Below are 15629 nucleotides of genomic sequence, written 5' to 3'. Positions count from 1 at the left end.
GAGATGACTCCTGACCCAGCCTCCACAATAAGTCTAATTGCTGGGTCTGCAGAGAGCTCGCCTCCTCATCAATTGAAGGCTTCACATGGTGGATTTCTCTGCTTCAAGGAAAAAACTTTCTTTAACTTTGCAAATACCTTCACCAGCAACAATCATATGTGACACATCTTCTTAGTCTAATGGCATCTAACAATCCTAAAATGAACTGATGTAACTATGTACATAATGTAACTTTTCATTTTAATTATGTTTTTTTTTTTTTGCTTTTGCTGTTTGCTCCCTATGTCTGTAATTGTGTAGCTGGATTGGTTTCTAGCCACACAAAAACTTTTAGGTTACAAATGGTTGTTCAAGCTGATACAAATGCCACAATCTCTGCCAACTATTATTCGGGGTCCCTGGGTCAGAGACCCTCAATATAAGGGTAAGGAAAATATGCTGCCTCAACAATTTAGGGCCTGTGCCCCTGGCCAGCAGGAAGTATCTACAGAATGAGAGTGACACGGCTTTCCCCTCAACAGCCATATTCTTCTAAAAGAAAAAGGGGGCAATGAGAGAGCTAAATTTTAAATAGGTTGATAAGGAGACTGGGGCCCTCAAGTAGGAAGGGGTCCAGGGCCCTTGAAGAGGAGAAAGGGGTCTGGAGCAGTCAGGAGGAGAAAGGGGTCCAGGACTCTAGAGAAGAATGAGACAAATGTTCTTTTTTTTTTCTACATTCTTTCAACTTAGTCACTTAAGAAATTATTTCTTTTAAGCCCAGAGCTAATGACTACACAACTAAAGAACTCATCTTGCTCAAAGGTATGTTCTTCCTTAAGCTATGTACTAGAAGAAGATGCTGTGAAAATACTGCACTCAATATGCCAGCAGATTTGGAAAACTCAGCAGTGGCCACAGGACTGGCAAAGGTCAGTCTTCATTCCAATCCCAAACAAAGGCAATGCCAAAGAATGCTCAAACTACCGCACAATTGCACTCATCTCACACACCAGTAAAGTCATGCTCAAAATTTTCCAAGCCAGACTTCAGCAATACGTGAACCATGAGCTTCCAGATGTTCAAGCTGGCTTTAGAAAAAGCAGAGGCACCAAAGATCAAATTGCCAACATCAGCTGGATCATGGAGAAAGCAAGAGAGTTCCAGAAAAACATCTATTTCTGCTTCATTGACTAGGCCAAAGCCTTTGACTGTGTGGATCAAAACAAACTGTGGAAAATTCTGAAAGAGATGGGAATACCAGACCACCTGACCTGCCTCTTGAGAAACCTGTATGCAGGGCAGGAAGCAACAGTTAGAACTGGACATGGAACAACAGACTGGTTCCAAATAGGAAAAGGAGTACGTCATTGTTGTATATTGTCTCCCTGCTTATTTAACTTCTATGCAGAGTACATCATGAGGAATGCTGGGCTGGAAGAAGCACAAGCTGGAATCGAGATTGCTGGGAGAAATATCAATAATCTCAGATATGCAGATGACACCACCCTTATGGCAGAGAGTGAGAAGGAACTGAAAAGCCTCTTGATGAAAGTGAAAGAGGAGAGTGAAAAGGTTGGCTTGAAGCTCAACATTCAGAAAACAAAGATCATGGCATCTCGTCCCATCACTTCATGGGAAATAGATGGGGAAACAGTGGAAACAGTGTCAGACTTTATTTTGAGGGGTTCCAAAATCACTGTGGATGCTAATTGCAGCCATGAAATTAAAAGACACTTACTCCTTGGAAGGAAAATTATGACCAACCTAGATAGCATATTAAAAAGCAGATACATTGCCAACAAAGGTCCGTCTAGTCAAGCCTATGGTTTTTCCCATGGTCATGTATGGACGTGAGAGTTGGACTGTGAAGAAAGCTGCTCACCGAAGAATTGATGCTTTTGAACTGTGGTCCTGGAGAAGACTCTTGAGAGTCCCTTGGACTGCAAGGAGATCCAAACAGTCCATTCTAAAGGAGATCAATCCTGGATGTTCATTGGAAGGACTGATGCTAAAGCTGAAACTGCAATACTTTGGCCACCTCATGCGAAGAGTTGACTCACTGGAAGAGACTCTGATGCTGAGAAGGATAGGGGGCGGGAGGAGAAGGGGCCGACAGAGAATGAGATGGCTGGATGGCATCACTGACTCAATGGACATGAGTTTGAGTGAACTCCGGGTGTTGGTGATGGACAGAGAGGCCTGGCGTGCTGTGATTCATGGGGTCGCAAAGAGTTGGACACGACTGAGCGACTGAACTGAACTGATACATAGCCAAAAAAAAAAAAAAAACCCTACAACTAACACTAGGCATAATGGTGAAAAACCAAATCCATTTCCCCTAAGATCAGATATAAGATATGAATGTTAATACTCATCACTTCAACATCAAACTAGGGATCTAGCTAACAAGACAGAAAAAAATTAAGAGAAGGGGAAAAGTGGGTATTTGGAAGAAAGGAAGGGAGAAAATGTGAGCTAGTTAAAGGCATCAGATCATAAAAGAAATTAAAATGTCTTTGCAGATGACATGAAAAGAATTTCCAAAGGATCTAAAAACAACTACTAGACTAAAAAATGGACTCATCAAGGTCCCAGGACACAATATCATTATTTAAAAATGTGTATTTCTGTGTAATGTTAATATGCAATCAGAATATATTCAGTCCAGTTCAGTTTGGCCACCTCATGGGAAGAGTTGACTCATTGGAAAAGACTGATGCTGGGAGGGATTGGGGGCAGGAGGAGAAGGGGACGACAGAGAATGAGATGGCTGGATGTCATCACCAACTCGATGTAAATGAGTTTGACTGAACTCTGGGAGTTGGTGATGGACAGGGAGGACTGGCGTGCTGTGATTCATGGGGTCACAAAGAGACCGACAAGACTAAGTGACTGAACTGAACTGAATCTTTATTTGACTCAGTTTTACTCATCTCTAAAATGGAGATGATAATATGTCTATCTCGGGAAGTTGTTTGAAACTAAATGCAGAGCATTTAGAAGAGCCTGACACATAGTAAGTAAAATAAAATTATGTTATTTTTATTATTTATGCATGTTAAGTCACTTCAGTCATGTTTGACTCTTTGCAAGCCTATAGACTGTAGCACACCAGGTTCCTGTGTCCATGGAATTCTCATAGAGTGAGAATTCGAGTGGGTTGCCATGACCCCCTCCAGGGAATCTTCACAACCCAAAGACTTAACCTGTATCTCCTTCAGCTCCTGCATTGCAGGCAGGTTCTTTACCACTGAGCCATCAGGGAAGCCCTTTATTGCCTGCATTAATGAATAAATATCTTGATTATCATCTCTCAGGAGTGTGTTAGTCACCACTGTTGAGGAAAAGATGAGTGATTCCTGTTGCTATCATTGTGCCCAGAATCTCTAGTACTGCTGCATATTCTGAACATCATTCCAGTGTTTTTTGAGATCGGGGTGTATGGGACTTAAGAACTTTTCTTCTTCACCACCTGCTTTATACATTAAATTGATCGTCAACATTTTTAAAAAATCATAAAATTTCTAGTAAAAATCCAAATTTCTGGCATTCCTTAGAAATTTGGAAAACTGGCCTCGCTGGGGCCATATTTTGTGATGGCAACTCTTGGCCAGAGCCACATATTGGCTCCTTGTTGGACTGATGTCAACTCGGGTGTTCACCATCCAACCCACTGCATCTCTTTGTTCCTTGCTTAGCACTGAGTCTGCTATCTCGGAACTAGGATAACCTAACTCTATCACTTTCTTTATAACATGGAAATCTTCAACTTCCATAGCAACACTTTATTGCCTATACTAGATTGTAATATTCTTTAGGAAAAAGACCATGTTTTATTTATTTTTGCATCTTTGATTTTGCCTTACCCATAGTCCTCATTGTTTGGACTGATGAAATTTAAGCCAATAGTGACAAGATGATTTTAATATTTATTCAGGAAAAAGTTATTAAAACACAATATAATTGTAAAAGAATATGTAATTGAGCAAGTTGAGTGGACAAATTTTTATGAATCATACAGATAATCTTATAAAAAAGAAGTGGAATTTCATCTAGCTTGACTGTCTGCTATGATGATGTAGGAAGCTCCCCCAGGCTTTAATCATGGTGAATCTGTTTCTGCATTGTCAAAATGTAGGTAACAACAAATGTTCCCTGAAAGTTGTTGTATTTAATTAGATGTAAAATATTTATTTTTGATTATGAAAATACTTGTTAAATGTTAATATACTTGCAGGGTATGATTGTACTTATAGCAGTGTTTACATGAAAATACCAAGGTTCCAGAGGATTTGTACTTAGTAGAAAAGACAAAATTAGGACTCAAATCACATGAATCTTACCTAGTAGAGTTTTTACTGAAACACCATTCTCATTGTAAATAAATGTAGTTAAGAGATTAAAGAGAATAAAAATACTTTACTAGAAGCGGGGTAAACCTGGGATCCACAAAATTTGTCTGAGCTATTGTAGAACTGATCATTTTGTATATAAGAGAAAATCAAAGGACTGAACTAAATTTATTGTTTTTTTATTTTTGTTTTTATTGGAGGCTAGTTATTTTACAATATTATATTGGTTGGTTTTGCCATACATTGACATGAATGCGCCCCCAGGTGTACATGAGTTCCCCCTCCCGAACCCCGCTCCCACCTCCCTCCTCCCCTTATCCTCCCTCTGGGTCATCCCAGCATACCAGCCCCAAGCATCCTGTAACATGCATCTACCCTGAACTAGCGATTCATTTCACATATGATACTATACATGTTTCAATGCCATTCTCCCAAACCATCCCACCTCACCCTCTCCCACAGAGTCCCAAAGACTGCTCTATACATCTGTGTCTCTTTTGCTGTCTCGTATACAGGGTTATCATTTGCATCTTTCTAAATTCCATATATATGCGTTAGTATATTTTATTGGTGTTTTTCTTTCTGGCTTACTTCACTCTGTATAATAGGCTCTAGGTTCATCCACCTCATTAGAACTGGTTCAAATGCATTCTTTTTAATGGCTGAGTAATACTCCATTGTGTATTTGTACCACAGCTTTCTTATCCATTCGTCTGCAGATGGACATCTAGGTTCCTTCCATGTCCTGGCTATTATAAATAGTGCTGCAATGAACATTGGAGTACATGTGTCTCATTCAATTCTGGTTTCCTCGGTGTGTATGCCCAGAAGTGCGATTGCTGGGTCGTATGGCAGTTCTATTTCCAGTTTTTTGAGGAATCTCCACACTGTTCTCCATAGTGGCTGTACTAGTTTGCATTCCCATCAACAGTGTGAGAGGGTTCCTTCTCTCCACACCCTCTCCAGCATTTATTGCATGTAGACTATTGGATAGCAGCCATTCTGACTGGCGTGAAATGGTATCTCATTGTGGTTTTGATTTGCATTTCTCTGATTATGAGGGATGTTGAGCATTTTTTCATGTGTTTGTTAGCCATCTGTATGTCTTCTTTGGAGAAATGTCTGTTTAGTTCTTTGGCCCATTTTTTGATTGGGTCATTTATTTTTCTGGAATTGAGCTACAGGAGCTGCTTGTATATTTTGGAGATTAATCCTTTATCAGTTGCTTTATTTGCTATTATTTTCTCCCATTCTGAATGCTGTCTTCACCTTGCTTGTAGTTTCCTTTGCTGTGCAGAAGCTTTTGATTTTAATTAGATCCCATTTGTTTATTTTTGCTTTTATTTCCAATATTCTGGGAGGTGGGTTTTGGAGGATCCTGCTGTGATTTATGTCAGAGAGTGTTTTGCCTACGTTCTCCTCTAGGAGTTTTATAGTTTCTGGTCTTACATTTAGCTCTGTAATCCATTTTGAGTTTATTTTGGTATATGGTGTTAGGAAGTGTTCTAGTTTCATTCTTTTACAAGTGACTGACCAGTTTTCCCAGAACCACTTGTTAAAGAGCCTGTCTTTTCTCCATTTTATATTCTTGCCTCCTTTGTCAAAGATGAGGTGTCCATAGGTTCGTGGATTTATCTCTGGGCTTTCTATTTTGTTCCATTGATCTATATTTCTGTCTTTATGCCAGTACCATACTGTCTTGATGACTGTGGCTTTGTAGTAGAACCTGAAGTCCGGCAGGTTAATTCCTCCAGTTCCATTTTTCTTCCTCAAGATTGCTTTGGCTATTCGAGGTTTTTTGTATTTCCATACAAATTGTGAGATTATTTGTTCTAGTTCTGTGAAAAATATCGTTGGTAGCTTGATAGGGATTGCATTGAATGTATAAATTACTTTGGGTAGTATACTTCTTTTTACAATATGTATTCTTCCAATCCACGAACACGGTATATTTCTCCATCTATTAGTGTCCTCTTTGATTACTTTCACTATTGTTTTATAGTTTTCTATGTACAAGTCTTTTGTTTCCTTAGGTAGATATATTCCTAAGTATTTAATTCTTTTCATTGCAACAGTGAATGGAATAGTTTCCTTAATTTCTCTTTCTATTTTCTCATTATTAGTATATAGGAATGCAAGGGATTTCTGTGTGTTGATTTTATATCCTGCAACTTTACTGTATTCATTGATTAGCTCTAGTAATTTTCTGGTAGAGTCTTTAGGGTTTTCTGTGTAGAGGATCATGTCATCAGCAAACAGTGAAAGTTTTACTTCTTCTTTTCCAATTTGTATTCCTTTTATGTCTTTTTCTGCTCTGATTGCTGTAGCTAAAACTTCCAGAACTGTGTTGAATAGTAGTGGTGAGAGTGGGCACCCTTGTCTTGTTCCTGACTTTAGGGGAAATGCTTTCAGTTTTACACTGTTGAGGATGTTTGCTGTGGGTTTGTCATATATAGCTTTTATTATGTTGAGATATGTCCCTTCTATTTCCACCCTCTGGACGGTTTTTATCATAAATGGATGTTGAATTTTGTCGAAGGCTTTCTCTGCATCTATTGAGATAATCATATTATTTTTATTTTTCAGTTTGTTAATGTGGTGTATTATGTTGATTGATTTGCGGATATTGAAGAATCCTTGCATTCCTGAGATAAAGCCCACTTGGTCATGATGTATGATCTTCTTAATGTGTTGTTGGACTCTGATTGCTAGAATTTTGTTAAGGATTTTTGCATCTATGTTCATCAGTGTTATTGGCCTGTAGTTTTCTTTTTTTGTGGGATCTTTTCCAGGTTTTGGGATTAGTGTGATGGTGGCCTCATAGAATGAGTTTGGAAGTTTTCCTTCCTCAGCAATTTTCTGGAAGAGTTTGAGTAGAACAGGTGTTAGCTCTTCTCTAAATTTTTGGTAGAATTCAGCTGTGAAGCCGTCTGGACCTGGGCTTTTGTTTGCTGGAAGATTTCTGATTACAGCCTCAAGTTCCGTGCTTGTGATGGGTCTATTCAGATTTTCTATTTCTTCCTGTTTCAGTTTTGGAAAGTTGTACTTTTCTAGAAATTTGTCCATTTCTTCCAGGCTATTTATTCATTTTATTGCCATGTAATAGATGATAGTATTCTCTAATAATCCTTTGTATTTCTGTGTTGTCAGTTGTGATCTCTCCATTTTCATTTCTAATTTTATTGATTTGGTTCTTCTCCCTTTGTTTCTTGATGAGTCTGGCTAGTGGTTTGTCAATTTTATTTACCTTCTCAAAGAACCAGCTTTTGGCTTTGTTGATTTTTGCTATGGTCGCTTTTGTTTCTTTTGCATTTATCTCTGCCCTAATTTTTATTATTTCTTTCCTTCTACTGACCCTGGGGTTCTTCATTTTTTCCTTTTCTAGTTTCTTTAGATGTAGAGTTAGGTTAATTAGTTGACTTTTTTCTTGTTTCTTGAGGTGTGCCTGTATTGTTATGAACTTCCCCTTTAGCACTGCTTTTACAGTGTCCCAGAGGTTTTGGGTTGTTGTGTTTTCATTTTCATTCATTTCTATGCATATTTTGATTTCTCTTTTGATTTTTTTCTATGATTTGTTCATTATTCAGCAGCGTGTTGTTCAGCCTCCATATGTTGGAATTTTTAATAGTATTTCTCCCATAATTGAGATCTAATCTTACTGCATTGTGGTCAGAAAAGATGCTTGGAATGATTTCAATTTTTTTGAATTTACCAAGGCTAGATTTATGGCCCAGGATGTGATCTATCTTGGAAAACGTTCTGTGTGCCCTTGAGAAAAAGGTGAAATTCATTGTTTTGGGGTGAAATGTCCTATAGATATCTATTAGGTCTAACTAATCTATTGTATCATTTAAAGTTTGTGTTTCCTTGTTAATTTTCTGTTTAGTTGATCTATCCATAGATGTAAGTGGGGTATTAAAATCTCCCACTATTATTGGATTGTTGTTAATTTCCCCTTTCATACTTGTTAGTAATTGTCTTACATATTGTGGTGCTCCAATGTTGGGTGCATAAATATTTAGAATTGTTATATCTTCTTCTTGGATTGAGCCTTTGATCGTTATGTAGTTTCCTTCTTTGTCTCTTTTCACAGCTTTTGTTTTAAAATCTATTTTATCTGATATGAGTATTGCTACTCCTGCTTTCTTTTGGTCTCTATTTGCGTGGAATATCTTTTTCCAGCCCTTCACTTTCAGTCTGTATGTGTCCCTCATTTTGAGGTGGGTCTCTTGTAGACAACATATATGGGGGTCTTGTTTTTGTATCCATTCAGCCAGCCTTTGTCTTTTGATTGGGATATTCAACCCATTTATGTTTAAGGTAATTATTGATAAGTATGATCCCATTGCCATTTTCTTTATTGCTTTGGGTTCGAGTTTATACGCCCTTTCTGTGTTTCCTGTCTAGAGAATATCCTTTAGCATTTGTTGGAGAGCTGGTTTGGTGATGCTGAATTCTCTCAGCTTTTGCTTGTCTGTAAAGCTTTTGATTTCTCCTTCATATTTGAATGAGATCCTTGCTGGGTACAATAATCTGGGCTGTAGGTTATTTTCTTTCATCACTTTAAGTATGTCTTGCCATTTCCTCCTGACCTGAAGAGTTTCTGCTGAAAGATCAGCTGTTATCCTTATGGGGATCCCCTTGTGTGTTATTTGCTGCTTTTCCTTCTCGCTTTTAATATTTGTTCTTTGTGTTTGATCTTTGTAAATTTGATTAATATGTGCCTTGGAGTATTTCGCCTTGGGATTATCCTGTTAGGGACTCTCTGGGTTTCTTGGACTTGGGTGATTATTTCTTTCCCCATTTTAGGGAAGTTTTCAACTATTATCTCCTCAAGTATTCTCTCATGGCCTTTCTTTTTGTCTTCTTCTTCTGGGATTCCTATGATTCAAATGTTGGAGCGTTTAACATTGTCCCAGAGGTCTCTAATATTGTCCTCATTTCTTTTAATTTGTTTTTCTTTTTTCCTCTCTGTTTCATTTATTTCTACAATTCTATCTTCTAGCTCGCTTATCTTGTCTTCTGCCTCTGTTATTCTTCTGTTTGTTCCCTCCAGAGTGTTTCTGATTTCATCTATTGCATTATTTATTTTATATTGACTCTTTTTTATTTCCTCTAAGTCCTTATTCAGACGCTTATATCTTTCCTTTTCTCCTTTGCTTTTCGCCTCCCTTCTTTTCACAGCTATTTGTAAGGCCTCCTTAGACAGCCATTTCGCTCTTTTGCATTTCTTTTCCATGGGGATGGTCTTGGTCCCTGTCTCCTGTACAATGTCACGAACCTCCGTCCAGAGTTCATCAGGCAATCTATCAATCAGATCTAGTCCCTTAAATCTATTTCTCACTTCCACTGTATAATCATAAGGGATTTTATTGAGGTCATATCTGAATGGTCTAGTGGTTTTCCCTACTTTCTTCAATTTAAGTTTGAATTTCGCAATAAGGAGTTCATGATCTGAGCCACAGTCAGCTCCTAGTCTTGTTTTCGCTAACTGTATACAGCTTCTCCATCTTTGGTTGCAAAGAACATAATCAATCTGATTTCGGTGTTGACCATCTGGTGATGTCCATGTGTAGAGTCTTCTCTTGTGTTGTTGGAAGAGGGTGTTTGCTATGACCAGTGCATTCTCTTGGCAAAACTCTCTTAGCCTTTGCCCTGCTTCATTCCGTGCTCCAAGACCAAATTTGCCTGTTACTCCAGGTGTTTCTTGACTTCCTACTTTTGCATTCCAGTCCCCTATAATGAAAAGGACATCTTTTTTGGGTGTTAGTTCTAAAAGGTCTTGTAGATCTTCATAGAACCGATTAACTTCGGCTTCTTCAGCATTACTGGTTGGGGCATAGGCCTGGATTACTGTAATATTGAATGGTTTGCCTTGGAAATGAACAGAAATCATTCTGTCATTTTTAAGATTGCATCCAAGTACTGCATTTCGGACTCTTTTGTTTACCATGATGGCTACTCCATTTCTTCGATATAAGCGTCTGAATGCAGTGTTCCAAAGAATAGCAAGGAGAGATAAGAAAGACTTCCTCAGCAATCAATGCAAAGAAATAGAGGAAAACAACAGAATAGGAAAAACAAGAGACCTCTTCAAGAAAATTAGAGATTCCAAGGGAACATTTCATACAAAGCTGGGCTCGATAAAGGACAGAAATGGTATGGACCTAACAGAAGCAGAAGATATTAAGAAGAGGTGGCAGGAATACACAGAAGAACTGTACAAAAAAGATCTTCACCACCAAGATAGTCACGATAACGTGATCACTGACCTAGAGCCAGACATCTTGGAATGTGAAGTCAAGTGGGCCTTAGAAAGTATCACTACGAACAAAGCTAGTGGAGGTGATGGAATTCCAGTTGAGCTATTTCAAGTCTTGAAAGATGATGCTGTGAAAGTGCTGCACTCAATATGCCAGCAGATTTGGAAAACTCAGCAGTGGCCACAGGACTGGAAGAGGTCAGTCTTCATTCCAATCCCAAAAAAAGGCAATGCCAAAGAATGCTCAAACTACCGCACAATTGGACTCATCTCACACGCTAGTAAAGTCATGCTCAAAATTCTCCAAGCCAGGCTTCAGCAGTATGTAAACTGCGAACTCCCAGATGTTCAAGCAGGTTTTAGAAAAGGCAGAGGCACCAGAGATCAAATTGCCAACATCCGCTGGATCATGGAGAAAGCAAGAGAGTTTCATAAAAACATCTATTTCTGCTTCATTGACTATGCCAAAGCCTTTGACTGTGTGGATCACAATCAACTGTGGAACATTCTGAAAGAGATGGGAATCCCAGACCACCTGACCTGCCTCTTGAGAAACCTGTATGCAGGTCAGGAAGCAATAGTTAGAACTGGACATGGAACAACAGACTGGTTCCAAATAGGAAAAGGAGTACGTCAAGGCTGTATATTGTCACCTTGCTTATTTAACTTATATGCAGAATACATCATGAGGAACGATGGGCTGGAAGAAACACAAGCTGGAATCAAGATTGCTGGGAGAAATATCAATAACCTCAGATATGCAGATGACACTACCCTTATGGCAGAAAGTGAAGAGGAACTCAAAAGCCTCTTGATGAAAGTGAAAGAGGTGAGTGAAAAGGTTGGCTTGAAGCTCAACATTCAGAAAACAAAGATCATGGCATCTGGTCCCATCCCTTCATGGGAAATAGATGGAGAAACAGTGGAAACAGTGTCACACTTTATTTTTTGGGGCTCCAAAATCACTGCAGACGCTGATTGCAGCCGTGAAATTAAAAGACGCTTGCTCCTTGGAAGGAAAGTTATGACCAACCTTGATAGTATGTTAAAAAGCAGAGACATTACTTTGCCAACCAAGGTCCGTCTAGTCAAGGCAATGGTTTTTCCCGTGGTCATGTATGGATGTGAGAGTTGGACTGTGAAGAAAGCTGATCGCTGAAGAATCGATGCTTTTGAACTGTGGTGTTGGAGAAGACTCTTGAGAGTCCCTTATACTGCAAGGAGATCCAACCAGTCCATTCTAAAGGAGATCAATCCTGGATGTTCATTGGAAGGACTGATGCTAAAGCTGAAACTGCAATACTATGGCCACCTCATGCGACGAGTTGACTCACTGGAAAAGACTCTGATGCTGGTAAAGGTTGGGGGCGGGAGGAGAAGGGGACGACGGAGAATGAGATGGCTGGATGGCATCACCGACTCTGTGGACATGAGTTTGAGTGTACTCCGGGAGTTGGTGATGGACAGGGAGGCCTGGCGTGCTGTGATTCCTGGGGTCGCGGAGAGTCGGACACGACTGAGCGACTGAACTGAACTGAACTGAAGTCCTTATTAAATCTTTCTTCCATATTCTCAATCCTTTTCTCTAGGTTATTTATCTGTAACTCCATTTTGCTTTCAAGATTTTGAATCATTTTCACCATCAAAATTCAAAATTCTTTATCAGGTAGATTCCCTATATCTTCCTCTTTTGTTTGTGTTGGTGGGCATTTATCTTGTTCCTTTACTTGCTGGGTATTTCTCTGCCTCTTCATCTTGCTTATATTGCTTTACTTGGGGTGGCCTTTCCCTCTTCTGGCCGTTTGTGGAGTTCTCTTTATTACATAGTTTCCTCGCTGTGTGTGGGGTTGGACGGGTGACTTGTCAAGGTTCCCTGGTTAGGGAAGCTTGTGTCGGTGTTCTGGTGGATGGAGCTGGATTTCTTCTCTCTGGAGTGCAGTGAAGTGTCCAGTAATGAGTTATGAGATGTCAGTGGGTTTGGAGTGACTTTGGGCAGCCTGTACATTGAAGCTCAGGCCTATTTTCCTGTGTTGCTGGAGAATTTGCGTGGTATGTCTTCCTCTGGAACTTGTTGACCCTTGGGTGGTGCTTGGTTTTAGTGTAGGTATGGAGGCGTTTGATGAGCTCCTATCGATTAGTGTTCCCTGGAGTCAGGAGTTCTCTGGTGTTCTCAGGATTTGGGCTTAAGCCTCTTGCCTCTGGTTTTTGGTCTGATTCTTGGAGTAGCCTCTAGACTTCTCTATCTGTCATTTCCAAGGTGGTTCCCTCTGTTTTAGCTTCTGTTTGCTGGTCTCTCTGGTGTCTAATTTCTGCCCTGATACTAGGGGGCAGGTGGACACTTTTTAAGGCTCAGTTGTTCAGTCCTGTTCTGGGAAGGGAGGAACGCTGCAGACAAATATCTCTGGCATCTGTGGGAAGTTCTCGCAGCGTCTCAGCCACACTGCGTTTGCCCCCGCTCACAGCGCATATGTTGTCCCAGTCTACACTGCACAGGCTCTAAGTTGCTCTGCTGGGAACTGTCCAAGGCCAGCGCTGGGTTGTATGCACTTCCCAGGTCTGAGCGGCTCAAGTTCAGTTTCTCGGGTACTCCACAAAGGCACAGACTTGGTTGGGCCTGCGTTTTGTGCCTTCCCCGGTCCGAGCAGCTCAGGTGACCAGGTGTTTGGTGAGCACGGTCGCTGTGACTTATTGCCTCCCCAGTCCCTGCCACTCGGTTTTCTGGGTGTACAACCGGCGCACCTTCTCAGACGGATATCGACCAGCACGACCAGCTAATCAAGAAGTCTTGATTAGCATCAAGCCTGCCTGCAGTTTGTATCGGATGCCTTTCTGGGGCCACGGTTGCCCCCTCTGGCTCTGGCTGCCCTCCCTGACTGTCTCGGTGGGGGATGGGGGATGGGCCGACCGCAGCCAGCTTGCTCTGCTCAGCCCTTTGTTCTGTGAGCTGGGCTGGTGGAGTCTTAGGTTAGAGCTTTCCACCTTTTCGTGGGGAAGTTATCCCAGTCTGCTTTGCTATCCCCAGTTAGTTCTCTCAGATTGTTCTCACAGCATTCAAGCCCAGTCCTCTCTCTAAGCAGTTCAGCCGGCTCCTCCCTGCCCAGCCCCCGCTTGCTAATGGCGTATTCAGGCGTCTGCACTGATTCTCTGCTGGGAGTTACCATTTGGCGGGTAATCTGTGGGTTTTAATTATTTCTTTCTTTTTCCTCCCAGTTATGTGGCCCTCTGAGGTTCCAAGGCTCACCACAGACTCATCAGTGAGAGTGTTTCCTGGTGTTTGGAAATTTCTCTCTTTTTAAAGCCTCCCTTCCCGGGACAGAGCTCTGTCCTTACCTCTTTTGTCTCTCTTTTTATCTTTTATGTTTTTTCCTACCTCCTTTCGAAGACGATGGGCTGCTTTTCTGGGTGCCTGATGTCCTCTGCCAGCATTCAAAAGTTGTTTTGTGGTCTTTACTCGGCGTTCAAATGTTCTTTTGATGAATTTGTGGGGGAAGAGTGGTCTCACCGTCCTATTCCTCTGCCATCTTGTTCCTTCAACCCTAAATGTATTCTTCATTTGAAAAACAAATGAGCATGTATTTTGGAGTCCAGGGGTTTTATTGGTGAAATTCTCAGGTTAGGAACCAGATAAATTGTCCTTGTTTTTCTCTTAATAAAATCCTCCTTGTGGTCTGATTTATATAAAGGCAGGTGAATATTACTAAAATAAACTTTCTCTGGGCTTTGGTCCCTGGCATTTAGGAAGCGGGTTGGCATTTTGGAAACCAGACTTTTCTGTACTCTCTACTTGCAACTTACTTCCATTGCTTTGGACAAGTTTTTCAGGGTCTCAATTTTTTCATTTATAAGATGGGGATTCTGCCTCCCTGAAGGTTTTGCTAAGGACATGTGCCTGAGTTAGCACATTGTTATTTAGTTGAAATTAGAATTTGAAGCTGGAAGAAATCTTAAGGTTTGTTTCATTTGATTCCTTCAATCTGTATGTGAGAGGATCCCTAATGGATCAAACTAATACTAATGTTAGTCTACTCAGTTTCCTTTGATACTTATGTAAACTGGCCTAGTAAGTAAGTAAGTGTTAGTCACTCAGTTGTGACGGACTACATGCAACCCCATGTACTGCAGCCCACCTGTCTCCTGTGTCCATGAGATTTTCCAGGCAAGGATACTGGAGTGGGTTGCCATTTCCTTCTCCAGGGGATCTTCCCAACCCAGGGATCAAGCCCAGGTCTCCTGCACTGCAGGTAGATAACCAACTGAGCTAAAAGGGAAGCCCCTTTGTATGTAGTTTTCTAAATAAGACTTCTTTCAAATAATCAGATATATGAATATATAAAGACATTTACCAAAATCATAATTATATAATGTGTATTTCTGGCAATGCAACTTTAGAAGTGGTGAATACATACAATAAGACTAGTATATCACATCAGAATCTTATCCAAAGTCTGTAGGGAAAATTTGCACAAATATTTGAATAAAATTATAAACTACTAGAAAAAATAAATGACTATATCTAATAATAAATAGCACATAATCTAATATAAGATTATCTGCAGTGAAATACTACAGTTTTCTAAAAAGTGAAACTTTAAAATCACATACTTTATCCTATGAAGCATATCTTTTTTAAACATAAAAATAATAAAAATATATCATAACTGCACATAGACACAAAAAGTTAAATTCATTTTTCCTGTTTTAACATTTAGAGATTAAGTTTATATAGTTGACAATGGTAAAGATGTTCACCAGCAACAACTCTCGACATATATTTGTAACTTGCCTTCAGATATGGAAACTTCAGAAACAGCTCTTCATTCTCTTCAAGAGAAAATGACTCAAAACATTTTAGAATATAGATTTTTGACCCTGACATTCTCTCCTCAAACCACAATGAGGAGTTTGTTAAAAAAAAAAAAATGCCTACAGTAAAATAGCAGTGTTATCAAAATTCTCTCCAGATTTATCCAAGTTGTTGCAAATGGCAAAACTTCATTTTTATGGCTGATAATATTCCATTGTGTATATATGCCATA

The sequence above is a fragment of the Moschus berezovskii genome, chromosome 2, assembly GCF_049115385.1.
Source record: "Moschus berezovskii isolate FMDL1 chromosome 2, NW_MosBer_1.0, whole genome shotgun sequence".
Classification (NCBI taxonomy): domain Eukaryota; kingdom Metazoa; phylum Chordata; class Mammalia; order Artiodactyla; family Moschidae; genus Moschus; species Moschus berezovskii.
The sequence above is the reverse complement of the archived record's forward strand: the minus strand, read 5'-3'. Positions refer to the sequence as shown.